The following is a 21,621-nucleotide window of genomic DNA, read 5'->3' on the forward strand; positions in this document are numbered from 1 at the left end:
TAAATCCGGAAATAAAAACAGGAATCTTGCCTGAAACAGAATTACTCCCTGATGTCTATTTGTCGCGAGCCATTACTTCTGTAAATGAAAAATCCCAAGCTTATGCTACAATACTTAATTGTAGTGATAAAGAAGTAAAGTTGACAAATACTAACATAATTCTAGAACCATTCGACGAAACTAAAAGTTTCCTTTATTTTCAAAAAAGTGACAAAATAGATATAACACGTAACGATAGAGTAGTGCAACAACTTCGAGTCGCACATCTTAATAAAGAGGAATCCCATTCTATTATATCACTATGTTCTGAATTTAATCGTGTATTTCATTTAAAAGATGATCCATTATCCAAAACAAACACGATTTCCCACGAGATACCGATAACATCGCAAATCCCCATCTACACTAAGTCATACCGATACCCCGAGGTACATAAAAAAGAAGTTGACAAACAAATTACAGAAATGTTAGACCAAAATATTATAAAACCCTCATCTTCTCCATGGTCAGCTCCACTATGGGTAGTCCCCAAGAAAATGGATGCTTCTGGAACTAAAAAATGGCGGATCGTGATAGACTACCGCAAATTAAATAACGTAACTGTAGGTGACGCATTCCCCTTACCCAACATAAGTGAAATACTAGATCAGCTTGGACATTCAAAATACTTCACAACCATAGATCTCGCTTCAGGATTTCACCAAATTCCAATGAATGACAAAGATTCAGATAAAACGGCATTTTCAACCCCAACGGGTCATTATCAATTTTCACGTATGCCTTTTGGACTAAAAAACGCACCAGCGACTTTTCAACGATTAATGAACAGTGTACTAACTGGATTGCAAGGCATTAAATGTTTTGTGTATCTGGATGATATCGTGATTTTCGCAAATTCTATAACTGACCATACGAACAAACTTCGCGAAATCTTTAAACGACTAGATAAACATAATTTAAAACTACAAGCAGATAAATGCGAGTTTATGCGCCATGAGGTAGCATATTTAGGACACGTCATTACTCAAAACGGCGTCAAACCTGATCCTTCTAAAATATCTTGTATAAAGAATTATCCTAAACCGCAAAACGTTAAAGATATCAAATCATTCCTAGGATTAGTAGGATACTATCGAAAATTTATTCTCAACTTTTCTAAAGTCTCACAAAAACTAACTATCTTATTAAAAAAAGACGTATTATTTAAATGGACAAACGAACAAGAAGACGCTTTTGAGACACTTAAAAACGCATTAATTAACGAACCTATATTTCAATATCCCGACTTTACAATTCCTTTCACCCTAACAACTGACGCTTCAAATTCTGCTATAGGGGCAATCCTATCTCAAGGAACCCTAACCAAAGATCTTCCGATAGCTTATGCTTCTCGCACACTCAACAAAGCAGAAATAAATTATTCCACGACTGAAAAGGAATTACTCGCAATAGTATGGGCATGTCAACATTTTCGTCCATATCTATACGGACGAACTTTCCAAATAATTACCGATCATCGCCCATTAGTCTGGTTAATGAACTGCAAAGATCCAAGTTCACGACTTGTAAGATGGCGTCTCAAACTTGAAGAATTTGATTATACTATTTCATACAAAAAAGGAAAACAAAATTGCAATGCTGATGCATTATCACGAATAAATATAGATCCGATAGCTAACAAATTAGTATTTCTTAATATAACAAAAGATAACCAGATACCCAACAGAGATAAAGAAATCAGTATTCCCAATGACAAAAATAAAATAATTGTACCCAAACATGATCAAATCCATGAAATCTTAAAAGAATATCATGACTCTATTATAGGAGGACATGCAGGTTATAATAGGATGCTAAATAAAATAAAGTTTAAATTTAAATGGCAAAATATGCACAAAGACATCGCAAATTATGTGAAACAATGCGAATCTTGTCAGTCAAACAAAGTATACCGTCAAAAGATTAAGCAACCCATTGAAATAACCACAACTAGCGAATGTGCATTTGAAAAAATCTCATTAGACATAGTAGGACCATTACCCCTAACCGAGGATGGCAATAAATATATCCTAACACTACAAGACGATTTGACAAAGTATACACAAGCATATCCAATACCAAATCATGAAGCCGAAACAATCGCAAGGACATTTACTAGCAATTTCATATGCCAATACGGCGTTCCAAATTCAATTCTTACCGACCAAGGTAAAGAATTTACTTCCAATATTCTAAAAGAAGTCTCAAAATTATTTAAAATACGGCAAATCCAAACTTCAGCATATCACCCAGAATCCAATGGAGCTTTAGAGAGAAGTCATAGTACCCTTAAGGACTATCTCAAGCATTATATTTCTCCAGAACAAACAGATTGGGATCTTTGGATTCCCTTCGCTATATTCAGTTATAATACTACTCCACACACTGCAACGAAGTTCACACCATTCGAATTAATCTTTGGTAATTCACCAAACTTGCCGTCAACCTTAACCAAAACTGAATTCAAATATACTTATGATTCCTTCGCCGATAATTTAAAATTAAAATTATGTAAATCGCGAGAAATGGCTAGAGAAAATTTAATTAAAGCAAAGGCAAAAACAAAAGAAAATTTTAACATTGACAAAAGGTTACGAACATTTAAAGTAGGCGATCAAGTATATCTAACCAATAACGCAACAAGATTAAATAGATCAAAAAAGTTATCACCCAATTTTAATGGACCATACGAAGTTGTAAAAGTAAACAACCCATTAAATATTACAATTAAAATAAAAAACAAAATAATTAAAGTCCATACGGATAGAGTAAAAATAGCTCATTAACGATTCAAATTCATTCAGAACCTACGAAGTTAAGGATGATATTCTCTTTTTATTACTATATATATATTTCATGTATAAATTTTAAGTAGTCCGAGTTATCAAACTTTGAGATGAACCATTCCAAGTAGTCCGAGTTATCAAACTTCGAGATGAACCATTCCAAGTAGTCCGAGTTATCAAACTTCGAGATGAACCATTCCAAGTAGTCCGAGTTATCAAACTTCGAGATGAACCATTCCAAGTAGTCCGAGTTATCAAACCTCGAGATGAACCATTTTAAGTAGTCCGAGTTATCAAACTTCGAGATGAACCATTCCAAGTAGTCCGAGTAATCAAACCTCGAGATGAACCATTCCAAGTAGTCCGAGTAATCAAACCTCGAGATGAACCATTTTAAGTAGTCCGAGTATTCAAACCTCGAGATGAACCATTCAAAAGTAGTCCGAGTAATCAAACTTCGAGATGAACCATTTTAAGTAGTCCGAGTAATCTAAACCTCGAGATGAACCATTTAAAATAATCCGAGTAATATATGACTCGAAGTGATCAATTAAATAGTAACTGAAATCCAAACAATTTCATTGATAAAATATTCAATAAATCATAAAATTCTATAAAATCGATAAAATCTCTAAAAGACAAGAGCAGGATTCTTTCGCTCCTGCAAGATCTAATACTAATTATTACGATAACTGTCGAAAACTTTAATCAAAAATATTTAGCGATTTCCGACAGTCGCGTTCAATATACGTTATCAAGATATTTAAACAACTGTAGGCTAATGACAGCTGCAGTGTATATATATATATGTTTTCACAATGAAATAACTTACCACACACACACAACTCATACATTCACCTACAATTCTAAATTTTGTACATTACAACAGACAAATGGATAACTCGAATTGTGGCACAGATTGACCAGTAATAATAATTGTTATAATTTAATGATATGTTTCAAGAATCAACTAATCAGTCATCACAGGAATCACTCCCTTAAGAAGTGCACGCCTAAATCAAAGTTATTCTTAGACATGTATTATATTTTTCGTAAACAAAACGCCACTCGTATGTTTACTCTTAACGGGGGAGGTGTTATAAATATACAGATATCATTCAAATATTTAATTAAGAGACAACAAATGAAAATAATAAAATAATTACAATAAGTGAATTAGTACATTATTTTTGCTCCTTTATGACAACAACATGAAAAATAATAAAAGAATTTAATGACGAATGTAAAGTTTCGTGTAAAGAACGAGGTTTACTAATTAAATCGTTATAATTAGGAATACTCTCTTTAATGGCTACGGCTAGTCCGGCTGATATTTCTAAATCTCCCGACACACAATGTGCAATGTGATCTTGTCGATCTAAAACGTTGGAGTTTAACTCGCGAAAATTATATTTTAACCGTTTCCGGTTCATATAATGAAACTGAATAAAATCCTGATAGGATTCATCAGAATGTTTTAAGTCCGCAGACGTAAGAAAAATTGAAAAAGTATTTACAGATACTTCAGGAGGATAACGAGAGAGAGCGTCGGCATTAGCATTTAATTTGCCGGGTTTATACACAATCTCGTATTCGAATTCTTCCAGTTTCAAACGCCAACGCATTAGCCTGGAACTGGGATCCTTGTTATTAAACAACCAAGTTAATGGCTTATGATCTGTAACTATCTGAAATTTCCTCCCGTACAAATATGGTCGGAAATGTTTACAAGCCCACACAATGGCTAATAACTCCTTTTCAGTGACTGAATAGTTAGTCTCTGCAGGGTTTAAAGTTCGCGAAGCGAAATAAATAGAAAGATCGTTAGGGATCTTTCCTTGAGAAAGGACCGCTCCTATCGCGTTGTTTGAAGCGTCCGTTGTGACAATAAAAGGGTTTTCGAAATCAGGGTAACTAAGAATTGGAGGAGTAGTTATACTAATTTTCAATTGGGAGAAAGCATTCTCTTCCTTGTCCCTCCATGTGAATGGTACGTCTTTCTTTAATAAGGACGTTAAAGGGCGAGCAATTTTCGCAAAATCAGGAATGAATTTTCGATAGTACCCGACTAATCCTAGAAAGGATCGAATTTGTTGGATGTTCTTTAACATCGGAAAATTTTTGATAGAAACAATTTTATCAGGATCGGGTTTGATGCCGTCCTCTGTAATAATATGGCCTAAATAGCCCACCTCTCTTCGTAAAAAGGCACATTTGTTTGGCTGAAGCTTTAAGTTGTGTTTCGACAATCGCTGGAAAATTTCACGAAGTTTCCTATCGTGAGTTTGTAAGGTGTCAGCGTAAACAACTATATCATCCAAATATACAAAACACTTAATACCTTGAATGCCGGCTAACACGTTATTCATTAACCGTTGGAAGCATGCAGGGGCATTCTTAAGGCCGAAACTCATACGAGTGAATTCAAAATGACCATTTGGGGTAGAAAACGCTGTTTTGGCCGCGTCGGCCGAAGAAATGGGAATTTGATGGTACCCAGACGCGAGGTCTAAGGTGGTGAAATATTTACTATGACCTAACTGGTCGAGAATGTCAGCGATGTTGGGCAAAGGATAAGCATCGCCAACGGTGACGTTGTTCAACTTCCTGTAGTCTATGACTACGCGCCACTTTTTAGCGCCTGAACTGTCGCTACGTTTGGGAACTATCCAAACAGGTGAGGACCAAGGAGAAGTGCTTTCCCGAATTATATCTTGACCTAACATTGTTTGAATTTGGGTTTCGATCTCCTGCTTATGCACCTCCGGAAATCGATAAGATTTAGTAAAAATGGGTACTTGTGACGTAACGGGGATGTTATGGCAAACTGAGTTTGTATGCGTTAACTCGTCACCTTTTAAATGGAATAAATGATTATAAGAATGGCAAAGCTTAAGAATAGACTGTTGCTCTTCTTCATTAAGATGTGCTAAATCCAACTGACTATCGAGAATTACGTTTCATTTCGAATCGTATAGTTGGGGTCGCGATAAAATTTCTTCACCGTCGACTTCATTAAAGGGTTCAAGGGTTACGGAAAGGGGAAAAACTCTTATGTGGGTTTCCGTAGTATTTAAAATAGTCGCTAGTGCTGTAGAATTTGTCACTTTTGTTAAGGCGCGAGACAAGAATACGCCGGGAAGTATGGGGTGATCGGGAATAATTCCGACTTGAATTTCGGGATTTAAAACGTTAAGTGAAACTAACGTTTCAGTACGAGGTTCTAATATTACGAAAGGTTCATGACCACGGTCTAAAAGGGGATACTTAAGTCCGTATAAATTAAGGACGTTTTCTTTATAATCTATCACTATACCGTGTTTTGTTAAGAAGTCATTACCAAGGATTCCATCTAATGGTAAATTAGAAACGGATTTAGAAATTACATAAAAATGATGTTTTATCTCCGGCTTTCCGGGGAGTAAAAGTGTAAGAAAGGTAGAACCTAAGGTTCTAGGTGGGGTAGAGGATTTAGTGATACCCATTATGGTCACCGTGTCCTCTGGATCCAACTGAAAATCTTGGATCGATTCGGGGCTTACCAAGGAGACGCCCGCGCCCGAGTCGATTAAGAATCGTAAAGAACGTTTAGGGTTATTTAAACATTGAATTATTATAAAAGTTCCCGTGGGGGCGATTGAATGGATTCTGCCGATAGGTCTAAAGTTTTGTTCCTTCGCCTGGCAATTGGTTTGGGAACACTGAAGTTTAAATGGTTAACTCTCGCATTGCGTTTTAACTGGTTTTCGCTACGGAGTTTACAATTTTCAAGTAAATGACCTTCATCTTTGCAATAATTACAAAAGGTGTTCTTACTGTAAGGGTTCCTAACTAAATTAGAGTTATTAGGATTAGGATTAAACCGTTGGTTAGAATTTTTAGTAAAAGAATTATGATTAGAATTTTTACTAAAAGAATTATTATAAGAATGTTGATTGGAATCATTAAAATTCTTATTAAAAGTGTTAGAATTAGGGCGTTGATTTGCATTATTATAATTCTTATTGAAAGGGTTAGAAGTAGGGCGTTGATTTTCATCACGCGGTGAATAATTATTTGAAAAGGGTTTATGAAAGTTCGAATTAGGGTTTACATGGTTATAATTTGGTTTTCTATCAGGTGTATGATATTTCTCAGGCCACCTCTCTTCCTCGTCTAAAAGATTGAAAATGTCTTCTAACGACATTGGTTTACCATTAAATATTCTCCTCCCTATCTGGGGTTCAAGTCCAGTAAGGATAGAATTTACGGCTGTCTCTTCGAGCTGTGCCAATCGACCGGGTGCAAGCGTATCATCCGGGATAGCATCCTTCGCTTTATTTAAAAGGGTTTGAACGCGGATCGCGAAGTCGCGAGCATTTTCTCTAGAATTTTGGCTTACGCCATGAAGTTTGTTACGGAGTTCAACGGGATTAACCTTCCGCTGGTACGTCGAAATTAAAAAGGTTTTAATCTCCTCATACGTCGTAAATTTTGAAATTTGAAGTTTCGCATCTCCCGTGATGGCTAACTTTATGTGACGTATGAGTCGAGGTAATAAATCTGGCGGGCAGCTTGAAATTGCCTCGTCACAGTAAAAGGTGAAATCGTTCAGATCTCCAGTTTTGGGATCGAACGTGCATGGAATGAAACGGATAAATTCCTCAATCGACATTGTAAAGGATGCGATTGAAGGTACAGATTCCTTCGAAATTAAAGGTAAAGGGTTGGGGTTGTTAGAAATTAAAGGGGCAGGAATTGAAATATCGAAAAATAAAGGTGAAGGGTTTGAGCGTGTATGTGCAACTCTGACAGACATAAAAGGACTCACAGTTTGTTTGGAAGATCAAATTGCTCGAAAAGCGGCGATCTCTCAGCTCACGCAGTTATACTGGTGAGGCTCCAGACTCAAGACTAGGCAGCTCGTACGTGGGTGTTCGTGTGGCTGGACGTCGAAAGCTCTGTTTTAAGGTCGTTGACCTCCTTCCTTCCTGGATCTCCTGAATTCGTCGTCTTCGAAAAGTCAAAACAATCAATTAACTAACTAACTCTCGCCGTGTAGATTCGTGATCAACGCGCTTGCGGCGGGCCGCTTGACGTATCCGACAGAATGCTACCGACTGCGCCAAAAATATCATGTTAGGAATGACATTATTAATATAGGCGAGAGGTAGGTTGTAAAAGTGTTTATTCCGAAGTTAAAATGATACAAAATTCGCTCGTGGACTGGTTGACGAAGCTAAGACTCGCAGACGGTCTTGACTCCGGACTCCTCCTGGACGTGGACTGGTTCTTGAAGAGGGAGAGGTCTTCCCATTCAGAAGTTCTTGATGGGACGAAGGAGAATCCTCCCTATCAGAAGTTCTTGATGTGACGAAGGAGATTCCTCCCTAGTTGGATTCCCAACGAGAAGTGAAGTGTAGAGGGAGAGTTCCTCCCGGCTTGGATTCCCAAGAAAGAGTGATTTGAGCCGGCCGTGACCCTCCTTATATAGTAGTCGAGGCACGTGCCGGACGCACTTGGTTGGTGGGGGAAAGTCCTTCTGTGATTGGGTGAATCACAGAAGGACTGTGAATCATCTCATGCGGGGCCGATCGAGCGTAAGTTAATGAGCGACGCGGGCGTATTAGGGTCGCGCGCGCAATTAGTCGCGACAGCATATAAATCATTAAAACATTTTAAATCTTTACGATAAAAAAAAGAAGAAATATAAACACTCACCTAAAAAAAACTAATTTATTTGCATTAGGTAAACTGAAAACGTTCGAAGAATATGCATAAAAAATATAAACAAGATCGGGATTTTTTTTTATCTTGGCCACATGTGGCAATTACGCATGTAGGATTGGGGACAGACCCGAATTATATTCGTATAATAAAGTTAACGAAAATTTAACAGATGTCACTGTAAATCATAAATATAATAATATAATTTTCGATCTCGACCTAAACACATGTAAGGGTGAGGACAGTCTCGAATTAACTCTATATGGAAACTGGCCAAATCCCTTCGAGTCAAACGCGAATCGATCCCGCCCATCAAAAGGCCTGACGGCTCTTCCGCCGTTTCGCCGGCAGATAAGGCGGAGGCGTTCGCCGACGGACTCGAGGAACAGTTCAGCCCCACCGACAATACGCGAACATCGCCTTGATCGACAAGCTGACCGACGAGACCAGAATAACCCTAAGTGCGCCGACCGAAGAAAGGCTGGAGCAGACTAATCAGACGGAGATAAGCTCGTATATAGCGCGCACAAAAATTGGCAAAGCCCCTGGACCGGATGAGGTAACGGCGAGGGCGCTGAAGCTCCTTCCGGAGCGAGGCATCCTCGCCCTCACACATTTAATAAACCACACGCTAACTCTTAAATATTTCCCACAGAAATGGAAGGAAGCAAGAGGGGTCCTGATCCGCAAACCGAAGACAGGAGGAACCAACACCTCGGACTACAGACCGATCAGCCTGCTCTCGGTGGTGGGCAAAATATGTGAACGAGTCATGGAATCGAGACTCCGAGATAGCGCTGACAAAAACTCCATCATCCCGAAGGAACAACACGGCTTTCGACCCAGACACTCGTCGGTCCATCAACTGATGAGAGTCGTGGAGAGAATCAACAGGGGGTTTTCGTTAAAACAGTCGACGGGTGCAATTTTTCTCGACGTCGCCAAGGCTTTCGATAAAGTATGGCACGTAGGTCTGTTGCACAAATTGTCCAAGAACGGAGTTCCGCTGCCGATGTGTCAGTTGCTCGACTCCTACTTGAAGGACAGGCACTTCAGAGTCAGGACGGAGGGAGAGATGTCCGGAACGAGACCGATCGCCGCCGGAGTGCCACAGGGCTCGATATTGGGACCGCTGCTCTTCACTTGCTATACGGCCGATATCCCAGTGCCAGAGGACCGGAGGGCACTAATTGCGCTCTACGCTGACGACACAGCGATAACATTCACGTCGATCAGCCCAGATCTTATCGCCTCGAAACTACAACTGTTCACCCGGAAGCTCGAGGGGTGGTTCAGCGACTGGAGGATATCGATAAACCCAAAGAAGAGTGCTGCGGTCCTCTTCACTAAAAGGAAAGGACGACGAGCCGAGACCCCGCGTCCCATTAAGATGTTCGGAGAAGAGATACCGTGGGTGAATCAGACCCGTTATCTGGGCCTCACGCTCGATAAACAACTAACGTGGAAGCCCCACGTCGAAAGCGTCCGAAAAAAAGCCAGAAGAGGCATGGCGGCGCTGCGATACAACTATAAATATTTATTATCTTAGACACCACAGAGGCCATTAATCTACATGAAAAGACATTCGAATTGAAATATGGAATGAATTCAACAGAAATGGCTAATTCGTCTATCAACCCCAAATATAGATCTGTTTTGTATTGGTACACAACATGGAGATCTACACATTTGGGTCCACGTTCTGGAACTACATTGAAGGTACTTATTGTTAAATATTATAAATATTATAAAACAATATTAACAAAAACTCAAGGAGTTCCTGGCGAAGGATCTCCATTTCCTCCCTGAGGTTCGTCAAGTCTGAGGCATGCTCACTTACTTGAGTGAACTCCATGCTTAGGGAGTCCACGTCAAAGATTGGCTCCGCCATGACAGAGCCGGTCGGAAGACCGATGAGTCAGCGGGGGAAAACGAAAAAAGGGGGCCAAAAAGTACCCCAAGAATTTGTTTTTCACTGTAACTTTTTAACTACTACCTTTAAAGAAGATATCAAACAATTTTTCATAAATAAAAACGTTACCCCCAAAGCGGGGAAGCCCGCGCGTCTCGCATATTCATACGCCACATAATATTACATGCAACATTTAAAGAAACATCAAAGTAGTATTTTATTTCTTACCTCGCTGAAGCTGCCTGTCGCTAGGTGGTTATGTGTAATACCTAATGATATAAAAATATATGGCAACACATTAAAAGAAATATGTATTTTATTTAAGACGATAGAGATTTATACGTACAATTTATTACGAAGCCGATTCAGCGGGACGTCTTTTTTATCAGCAATTTGATCTTCTTCTTTAATGTATTCCGATATGATTTTACTGAAATGACATATTTTAAAAAATATTTTTGGGATAAGTTCGAAACTATTTTTTCAAGATTTTCTTTTAGGAATAACCACATGAAACTGAATGTTTTATTTATTTATTTTTGCTTCAATAAATCCAGTTGTCCAATCTATAAAAAACTACTTAACATTTTCAATTCATTTGAAAATAGGTTTACAACTTGACTAAATATTTCCAGAAGAAAACATTTTTAATTATTTATTAGATTTACAACGTTAGATTTTATCGTTATATTGAAACTTAGATATTTAATAATAAATCTAAATATTGTATATCATTTATGAATATGTTTAAAACTTGGCTAGATGATAATAAATTAAAAATTGTACTATGAAATTTCAATACAGCGAAGCTCACGGAACCAATGAATAAATTTTGGTGTACTGAAAATTCGTTATATTGAATGTAAGGAAGATGATATATTTTAATTTTATTTTTAATTACCATATTACTACAGCATCAAAATAACCTCTTATAAGGTTGACAGATCGTTTTTTGTCCTTGTTTAAGGAAAATGTTTGAAACACAATAAAATTTGTGAAAAAAATGTTTTATAAAAAAAGTTTGAGGGTCAGCGAAACACATGTAATGTCGCTTTTGAACACATCTGGCACACGCCAAGTCAATGATGAACTGAATGTGGAGAAATATTGTGTAAAGTTGCAACGTCATTCTTAAATTCGGATCAAAATATTTCGTTATAATGAAAACATTTTGTATGCAAGTTTTTAGGGGACAAATTAAAGAGATTTCGTTGTATTATTTTTTAAAATAGGTTTGTAACTTTACTAAATATTAATAAAACAAAAAATATCAAAATGTTTTCAACATAAAAAATATTATTGAAACGTAACATTTTGTATCATTTAAAAGTAGGTTTACAGTGTTAAACCCTTAATCCGCAATGCAGAGTGGCAACACTGGCGGGCGTGCATTGCGATCGTGGGTTAGAGGGTGGGAGATCCAACGGCGCCCGCCATTCCAGACGGACGTGTGACCGGAGCTCAAGCGACTACTACTACTACACATACATATATAAACAGAAAACTCTGTGTAACAATTCAGAAGTGGGATCGGGCTGATCGTGCTGATCGTGCTACTCGCGTGTGCTGAGAACCGGCTGCGAAAGTCTAACGGCGCATTTTGAATCTCGCGTGCTTTGTTGCTAACGACGCCACAACAAACAAGATGGCCGCCAACAAAGAAAACGTAAACAACGCCGCCGACGGAAGTAGCGGCCTGGGAGGAAGAGAAGCTCCCGGAACTAGCGGCGATGCGAGGAGGGGCGATCTTATTGAAAGGGGCGACCACGGAACTAGCGGTGATCTTGGCGGAAGGGGTGGCCCCGGAGTACAAGTAAGTCCTAATAAATCGTTGAATAGGGCTGTTAGCAGGTTCGTCCGCGAAGACATCGCGGCGGAAATTCGGGCGGGAAGCATGTCGGGAGATGAGGTCGACGCGTTGCAGATGCTCGAAGACCGGATAGTGCGCCGCCTCGAAGCTATCATTCGGCGGTCCGGAATCCCAGGTGCTTAGCGGTCCGGCGCAGGAAGTTATCCAGGCCTCCTCAATCGCGGGGCCCGGCATCGCAGGTTTCCGAGCGCCTATCGACATTGTGAAGCCGTTCGACCCGGACAACAAAAGCCTGCAGGTGGACCAGTGGATAGCGATGGTCGAGCAGATGGCCCTGGCGCATAATTGGACTGATTACGAAAAATCCTGCTTAATGCAGATGAAGTTGAAAGGGGCGGCCGAAGAATGGTATAGTCATCTTACGAAGTATAACCTCACTTGGGAAGAGTGGAAGACCAGCTTGCGGCGTACCTTCCCAAGGAGAGATGGCTTCGCGGCGACGTTGTTTCAAGTGATTACGACGAAAAAGAAGGATGACGACTTATTATAGGGAGAAGCTGGCGATGTGCAAGCGCTGCGACTTGACTGGCGCTAAGGCAGTGTCATGCATAATATTTGGATTGCCTGACGAGCTGCACGCTAACGCCTATGCCTGCGTCAGCGAGGACCCTGAAGATTTGTATAACAGGCTGCTGAGTGGTCTCGACGACTATAAGTCGCCGAAGTTCGTGGCCACTTATGCATCACGGTCGTCCAGTTCTTCCGGAGAGAGGAAACTCACTAAGGCGAGGACCATCAGGGCGAGGAGTTATCACTCCAAGCCGAAGCGAGCGAGGGCGGAGCCCGCAGCTGAGGAAGTCGAGGCGACGACTGAAAAGCGACTGGTCAGGTGCTACAATTGCCAGCAGTATGGCAATCACTTCAGCCGAGACTGCCTGAAACCTCGGATGCAACGGTGCATGCTGTGCGGCAAAGGCGGACACACCCATCGGCAATGTAGGGTAAGGAATGTTTTAACTAAACGGCGGCGAGACCCTAAGGAGAGGCGCACCGTCGATGTTAAACTGGTGAGTACTGATTTAGACCTTATATACAGAAAGAAGGGATGCGTGAATGGGAATGAAGTCAAAGTTTATATAGACACTGGATGTCAGCATAATTTGTTATCAGCGAATTGTGCCAATCGCTTGAAGCTGCAAACGGTACCACAGCTGACTCTCCTCAGAGGATTTGGTGGCGGAATTGGGAAAGCTGACAGCGTATCTACGTTTACTTTAACAATTGACGATATAGACTTGAGCATTGAGGCGTTGGTGACGCAATGCAATATTTCTAATGCGGATCTGATTATAGGTCAACCGGCGCTAGGGGAAGAAGGAGTATCACTGGTGGTACAGGGCGGCAAGGCGCTGCTGCTCAAGGAGGACGTCTCGAACATGCTGAAGAGGAGCTTGTTGGAGCCCGAGGACGTGAGACACAGGGTCCTCTTGTCAGAAGATGTGACGATACCGAACGGAGTGACCGAAATAGTAAACGTCATCATCGATGGGGCTCAGCCAGGCGAAGATTACGAGATGAGCGCGAAAGTGTTCGAAGACGGCAGATCCTCAGTAGCCATCCCCAGTGGTATTCTACAGGCGGCGGAGAGAATAGGAGTGAAAGTCACCAACCTGGGCAGTGGAGAACTTAACTGGAAAGCAGGAAAATTGGTGGCGAGGGCGACCAGGTGCAGAGCTATACAACTAAAGGAGCCTTTGTTAGCTAAGACCACAACAACTGTAAGTACCATCATATCACTTAATAATTCGGACTTGGATGTGGGAAATATCGAGAATGAGGACATGGTGAAACTAGTCGACCTTCTCAAGGATAAGCTGAGCTGTTTCTCTTCCAGCGAGAGTGATTTAGGTTTGACTCACTTAGGCGAAATGGAAATTAAACTCACTAACGAGACGCCGGTGTATTATCGACCATACCGTCTATCTTATGTGGAAAGACAGAGAGTTAGAGAAAAGGTTAAAGGATTATTAGATAGTGGAGTCATTAGGGAGTCCCAGTCAAACTACGCGAGTCCGATTGTATTGATTAACAAAAAGGATGGTGGTATTAGGTTATGTGTGGACTATAGGGCGTTAAATGCAGCAACAGTAAAGGACAGGTATCCATTGCCATTGATTTCGGATCATTTAGATAGATTAAATGGAAAGATCTATTTCACAACATTGGACATGGCGCAGGGATATCATCAGGTTCCGATGCATCCCGATTCGGTCCACAAAACGGCATTTATCACTCCGGACGGGCAATATGAGTACTTGCGTGTTCCGTTTGGTTTGGCAAATTCGCCGGCGGTGTTTCAGAGGATTGTGAATAACATGCTTGGTGGAATGCAGCATGAGGAGATTCTGGCTTATATGGATGATCTGCTAATTCCTTCATCGACAGTAGCAGAAGGATTGATTTTGTTGGAGCGGGTGTTGACACTGGTAGAACGGGCAGGTTTTAAGCTGAACATAGCAAAATGTTCTTTCCTGAAAAGTTCTATTTCTTATCTAGGACATGAGATAAGCGGCGAGGGAATAAGACCTGGCGAGAGGAAAACCAAAGCAGTTTCTGATTTTCCTACCCCGACCAATGTTCATACGGTGAGACAATTTATCGATTTGGCGAGTTACTTTCGCAAATTTGTTAAGAACTTTGCGATTATAGCGAGGCCTCTTACTCAACTCACAGCCAAGGATGTCGACTGGCAATGGAGCGAGGTTCAACAGAATGCATTCGATGAGCTGAAACGCCAGTTAGCAGACAGACCAATTTTGGGCGTCATATTGCAGTACATCTGTAACTGAGTTACATACAGATGCAAGTAAATTGGGTCTTGGCGGTATTCTTCTACAGGCGCAGGCAACGGGCGAATTGAAAGTAATTTCATATTTCAGCCGAGCGACAACAAAAGCGGAGTCAATGTATCATAGCTATGAGTTAGAGACATTAGCTGTAGTCGAATCGGTGAAGAGATTTCGAGTATATCTGTTGGGAGTTCATTTTAAAGTTGTAACTGATTGCTCAGCAGTTAGGGCAACATTGCTGAAACGAGATTTAGTACCTCGTATAGCACGGTGGTGGCTCACCATACAGGAGTACGATATGGAGGTAGAATATCGTCCTGGTGAAAAGATGCAGCATGTGGATGCTTTAAGTCGAAACCCAGTAACAGTCAATTTGATTGACGGGACCGAGGCGGACTGGTTTATGTTAGTACAGTTACAGGATGAGAAAGCTCAAAGGATTCTTAAGAGCATTAGAGAATCGACAAGCTGATGCAGATATTAGGGCACATTTTGCAGTGAATGAGGGGCGCTTATATCGCAAGACTGCGCTAGGAGATCGTCTATATGTTCCGGCGATGGCTAAATTTAATCTATTGCGTAAGCATCACGACGAGATCGGACACCCTGGGTTCGAAAGGTGTCTTTCACTGATTGGGAAAACTTATTGGTTCCCTAAGATGAGAAAATTCGTACATAAGTATACGAAGGCGTGTTTAAACTGCGCGTATGCTAAGGGTGACTATGGACGCAGGGAAGGATTTCTACATTCTTATGAGAAACAAGCGGTTCCTTTTGATACGGTGCATATAGATCACTTAGGGCCTTTTGTTAAAAGCGTGAAACGGAATAGCTATTTATTAATGGTAGTAGATGGCTTTACTAAGTATACCATTGTGAAACCTACTCGCACGCTGAGCTCGATGGAAGCGATAGAAAACCTTAGATGGGTATTTGGTGAATTTGGATATCCGCGGCGTATAGTTTCGGATCAAGGTTTGGCATTCACTAGTAGGGCATTTACTGTTTTCTTACAGGACAAAGGGATTAAGCATGTCATGAATGCAATAGCAACCCCGAGAGCCAATGGTCAGGTGGAAAGACCCAATCGTACAATAATCGAGGCAATTACGGCAAGTGCGGTTGCTGAGGCGAGATGGGACGAGCAACTTCCTGAAATAGTATGGGGTATTAATCATACCACTAATTCTAGCACTAGGTTTTCACCGGCGGATTTGATGTTTTCTTATCAAAGCGGGCGGATGGCAGAGTTGTCCACAGGGGATCATACTGCCGAGGCGGGGCGAGATCGGTTGCAGGCGAGACGGAGGAAAGCAGCTGAAACACTACAGCGCATAGCAGCACGAATGAAGGCTAGGTTTGATAAACGACGAAAGGTAGCTACTAAACATAAGGTCGGAGATCTAGTCCTATGGCGCCAAGCTGCTACAGCTCCTGGTGAGAAAGGTATTAATCGGAAGGTGGCAAATAAATACGATGGTCCATACAAAATTTTCAAAGAGCTAGGTAATGATAGGTATCAGATTATTTCGCTTAAGGGTGTTAGGGGATATAAACGGTTTAAAGCGACCGTAGCGGTCGATGCCTTGCGGCGTTATCAAAGCGGAGCATTTCATGCGGGTGATTCGTCAGGGGGAGACTCGGATGACTCTGAAAACAACCGAGCCGGACGACAAGATTTGATTGATCTATTAGAAAGTTGAATAGGTTTATTTTAATAAGTTAAGATGTATCAAACGGGTTTTTGGGTGGGTGAGATTTGTTCAATCTTAGAATAGGTTTAGGGGGTGATGAATCTAATAGCTAAAGATTTATATCAGATAGGTGAATTTAATTTGTTGGATTTGGTTAATTTTAGAACAGGTTTAGGTGACAAGTCTGATAACTGGCGATTTGATTGGTCTGACGGTTAAAATGGTTTATGTTGTGACAAATCTGATAACTTAAGATCTATCAAGTTGGTGGATTTGATTTGTTCAATTTTATGACGGGTTTAGGGGGTGACGAATCTAATGCCTAAATATTTGATTGATCTGTGAGAGTTAAAAGGTTTTATGTTGTGACAAATCTGGTGGCTTAAGATCTATCAAGTAGGCGGCTGAGATTTGTTTTAATCTCATGGTGGGTTTAGGAGGTGACGAATCAGATAAATAAAGATTTATCAATTAGTTGGGTTAAAATTGTTGATCAATAGACAGATTTAGTTGGTGGGTAATCTGAAATTAGGATCTATCAATTAGGCGGGTGAGTTTTATCGATCTAGGGACAGATTTAGTTGGTGGGTAATCTAGTAACTCTAAGATCATTCGAACGAGTGAAGTATTAAGTAACTTAACTGAAAAAAAAAAAAAAAATGACGGCTAGGCGAATTCTGTTAATGAGGACATTAATTGTTTCAGGATGGCCGATTGTTAAACCCTTAATCCGCAATGCAGAGTGGCAACACTGGCGGGCGTGCATTGCGATCGTGGGTTAGAGGGTGGGAGATCCAACGGCGCCCGCCATTCCAGACGGACGTGTGACCGGAGCTCAAGCGACTACTACTACTACACATACATATATAAACAGAAAACTCTGTGTAACAACAGTTTAATAAATAATAATAATAAATAGCATCGGCTACACATCCGCTCAATTTATAACTGATATGAAAAAATATTTTGTTACACCTTACTAACGCAACAACACAATCGATCATATATAGTTGGTGCAATGCGAGTGATTATAAGTCATTGATTGTGTTTTAGCGTATTTTAGGTGTTTGTGTGCCAGTTTTAACGCTGCATAACACAATTTTATCATAAATTTAAATTTTCGTTATAAAAAAGTTTTTTGGTGACACCATAAGTTACTTTATAATTTAAAAAAAATATTTCTATGTTTTGTGTGTAAATATAAAAGTCAGTTTTTAATTACATTTACTAATTAGAAAGAAACAATAAACTAAAAATATCAAGCACCTAATCTGTTTCTTGTTAGACCAAAAGTGCGCTTTAAAATCATTAATAATTTTGAAACTTTTGTCTTTTTTGATTAAAAAATATTTTGATTTACATATTTTTTAAAGTAAATGTTTTTCTGCGCAGCATTATATATTTTAATAATTAATGAGTGTAAAAAGTTTCCACTATATTTAAAATCAATAATAAACTAAAGATATTTAAAATCTATAATAAATTATTAACACTTTATCTACCGCTCACGCCAATTGGCGTCCTGAGTGTGCCGAAAGTTAAACACCGCAGACGCCAATTGGCGTCCTGTGTATGTGATCGTTTCCATGTCAAATTAAAAATATATGTTTAGTGTTTTATTTGATTTTTTTAAAGAGATGACTAAATAAATGTATGAATTTTCATTTTATTTTGAATATTTTTTTTTAAATTATATTTAGACAAATGCGAAGGTTTTTAAATATATTTTGTATTTTTTTCGTCCGGCAGTTTTACTACCAGACAAACTAATGTATCTTTTGATGCGGTCCGAATATTTTAGTAAATTTTACTAGACATGTTATAAATGTATCAATGCATCAATTCAAGTCATTATTAAGTGGTTCTCAACATGTGGTTCGCCGGAAATAGAAATGAATTAATACATTTCCTTATTATTAGACTTTAACATTGATTGTTAATTTTAAAATTATAAAAACAAGTTATGTAGGAATTTAAATAAAAATAATTTAAATTCAATTAACGAGCGGTTCTCAAACTTTTTCAAATTTCTAAAAACTTTTTTCCAGCACACTTTTTCTTGGACAGTGTAAACAAAGAAAAATATGATATTTTATACACAAATATATAAATATGTATATTTAAAAATATTTTATTAGGTAAATGGGTTTATTTAGAAATGAAGTCAAATTACATAAAATAAAAAATGCGATGTACATATATAAAAAGTACAAGACACTAAAAATTTATCATATCATTAACCATTAGATAGTATTGGATTACTTAGAATCTCAAGATTGTCAGATTAGTAAGATTCTATTGTTTTTTTTTCTATCCTGTTATAAGGAATTTCCAAAATGTTTTTTGTGAGTAAATATTATCTCCCGTCAGAAATTACTGGCTTACTGGAAATACCGAATCTCAGTGACGCATTTTTTTAGAAAGTGGGAATTTTTTCGAGTTATTATTTTTAAATTATTAGCACGATACACATAAAAGCTTATGGCTAAGAATTTAGTTTTGGTTATAATATCGTGTTAAGCGCATCTGGTTTTCGTGTGCTCGAGTGAATATTCGAAAAATGTTACGAACTGTTTATAAAACATAGTTATTTAGTTATATACGAGTGGAGAATCTACGTAAAAATAATTACAGTGTATGTTATTTAATATAGTGCTAAATATATATAGATATTCCAAGTGACAATTAAAATTATAGTGATAGTGATTCAGAGTCCTCTGTTCATGAAAGAAATCGTCCACGTGTTATGATGCTCATAAGCGATCAGCAAGATGAACAAGAAAAATACTTAGAAGACACTTTACAAGACAAAATACTTTATTGGAGATGACTTGTTCCCCATTATTGCAGAAGAAACAAATAGATACCATAATCAACACTTTAACAGATACAAACCGCAAATAAAATCTAAAAAATGGGTGGATGCAATTGAACCAGAATTAAAAAATTGATTTAAGTTGATATTGCTAATGGGCCTGGTAAAAAATACTCATTGCACCTGTATTGGTCAATAAATCCACTAATAGAAACCCCGATATTTACAAAAACCGTGAGTAGAAAAAGGTTTTATCAAATATTGCGTTACCTGCATTTTTTCAATAATGAAAATGTTTCTGATAATGTAGGATGACTATTCAAAGTATAATAAATAATTGATTATTTCTCCGAAAGATTCCAAAATATGTACAAACCAAGCCAAAACATATCTATGGATAAGGTTATGATCCCATGGTGTGGAAGATTAAATTTTCGCGTATACAACTACAGTAAGCTCACAAAGTACGGTATAGTAATAAGAATGGTATGTGAATTAGTGTCAGGATACAAATCGTAATTCAAAATATATTTAGGACCTGGAATTTCATTTCCACTTTTGTAGATAATCATTTGCACAAAATATCACAATACGAAAGAAAAGTGTGCTTGAAAAAAGTTTCTACAAATTTGAAAAAGTTTGAGAACCGCTAGTTGACTCAATTTTAATTTTTTTTTTTTTGGATTTCAAGGTATTCGTTTTTATAATTTTAAAATCAAGATAATCATTTTAAAAATCTAATAATAAGGAAATTTAATAATTAATTTTTATTTCCGGCGAACCACATGTTGAGAACCACTTAATAATGACTTGAATTGATGCATTGATACATTTATAACATGTCTAGAAAAATTCAACGAAATATTCTGACCGTATCAAAAGATACTTAAATTTAAATAAAAAAGGTAAAATTCGCGAAGATTTGCGAAAAGGTGCCGGTATTTAGCGTAAGTCTGGTAGTGAAACTGCCGGTCGGTAAAGTGTTAATATTTAAAATCCATAATAAAATAGAAAATATTTTTAATGTTGAAAAAAATATTTTGAATAAATCTTGAAATTTTATTCTGAAACATTATAATTTAAAAAATATTTAAATTAGTGTTATACATTTTTGTGTAGTTTACTTTCAAAGGCGTCAGTAAGAGGGATTTTTGCAATACTGTACGCTTAGTAGTTGGTTGGTAATGAATAGTACTTATTTTGAAACTTTGCCCCTTTTTATTGAAAATATTTTTTAAAGCAAAGTTTTAAAAATTCTCTAAAAACTAAAACTTTAAATTGCCAACGTTCGCCAAAATTTAGGTACATATTTTTTCTGTATAGAGAAGCTAATACATGTTCACATTATTTATATTATATTTTAAATCTATAAACTAAAAAAATATTTTAAAAAACATTTTTTTTAGTATTTTATGATTTTTATACATATTTTAATATATGTTATACAATTTAAATCGTTAAAATCAATTTCGTTCGTTAAAATCAATTTAGTTCGTTCTCAAGCGCGGGACTTCCCAAATTTGCTTACATCTGACAGCTGTCACATCTGGTAAGCGCTCGCTATGCCGCTGCACCCGCTGCGAATTATGTTGTAATCGCGGTATGCCAGTAAGTGTTTAGTTATAAATGAATAATATAACACGGTTATTCTAACAAAATTACTATTGACTTTCCAGGATCTAATATTAAAAGACAAACAGCGGTGATTTGGCAATTAAAGGTATACATACCGAAGTTAATTAAACACATTACAATGCTAGTAATAATCAAAAATATATGACATATTGTGACAATTTTGTAGAAGATGAAAAGATGCCAATCTACGTGTTTAATCCTCTACAGTACATCCATCAATTGTGTTCTTTGGTTGTCGTTTGAATTTAATTTATGGATTATATTAGTAGTAATAATGTGTTCAATGTTTACTCTTGATAGGAGTCTTATTGTTTTTTAATTATTTTTCAGAAGCAATGATGGAACAATTTGATGACCTATATGGCTACAACGTAG

The 21,621-nt window shown here is 38.2% G+C and overlaps 1 protein-coding gene and 1 long non-coding RNA gene across 6 annotated transcripts in view; one reads left to right on the plus strand and one right to left on the minus strand.

Annotated features, from left to right (window-relative positions):
* The window catches only part of LOC148233954 (CD109 antigen-like), a 71,568-nt gene that overhangs the window by 19,744 nt on the left and 30,203 nt on the right, over window positions 1-21,621 (minus strand). For 2 of the 5 annotated variants that reach the window (XM_088189044.1, XM_088189047.1), the window contains 3 exons: window positions 10,790-10,873; window positions 10,672-10,712; window positions 7,636-7,817 (listed from right to left, as the gene is read on the minus strand). The exons of 2 other annotated variants lie outside the window; for them this stretch is intronic. The gene's annotated coding sequence lies outside the window, so the exon portion shown is untranslated. The remainder of the gene's footprint in view (window positions 1-7,635; window positions 7,818-10,671; window positions 10,713-10,789; window positions 10,874-21,621) is intronic. One more of the 5 variants, XM_088189045.1, reaches the window with a different exon arrangement.
* LOC148233956 (uncharacterized) lies at window positions 11,857-18,463 on the plus strand. The gene is made up of 2 exons (XR_015810289.1): window positions 11,857-12,256; window positions 17,502-18,463. It is a non-coding gene; the product is annotated as an uncharacterized LOC148233956 (long non-coding RNA).

The sequence above is a fragment of the Plectrocnemia conspersa genome, unplaced genomic scaffold (assembly GCF_051122295.1).
Source record: "Plectrocnemia conspersa isolate PC_06_02 unplaced genomic scaffold, ASM5112229v1 ptg000007l, whole genome shotgun sequence".
Taxonomy (NCBI): domain Eukaryota; kingdom Metazoa; phylum Arthropoda; class Insecta; order Trichoptera; family Polycentropodidae; genus Plectrocnemia; species Plectrocnemia conspersa.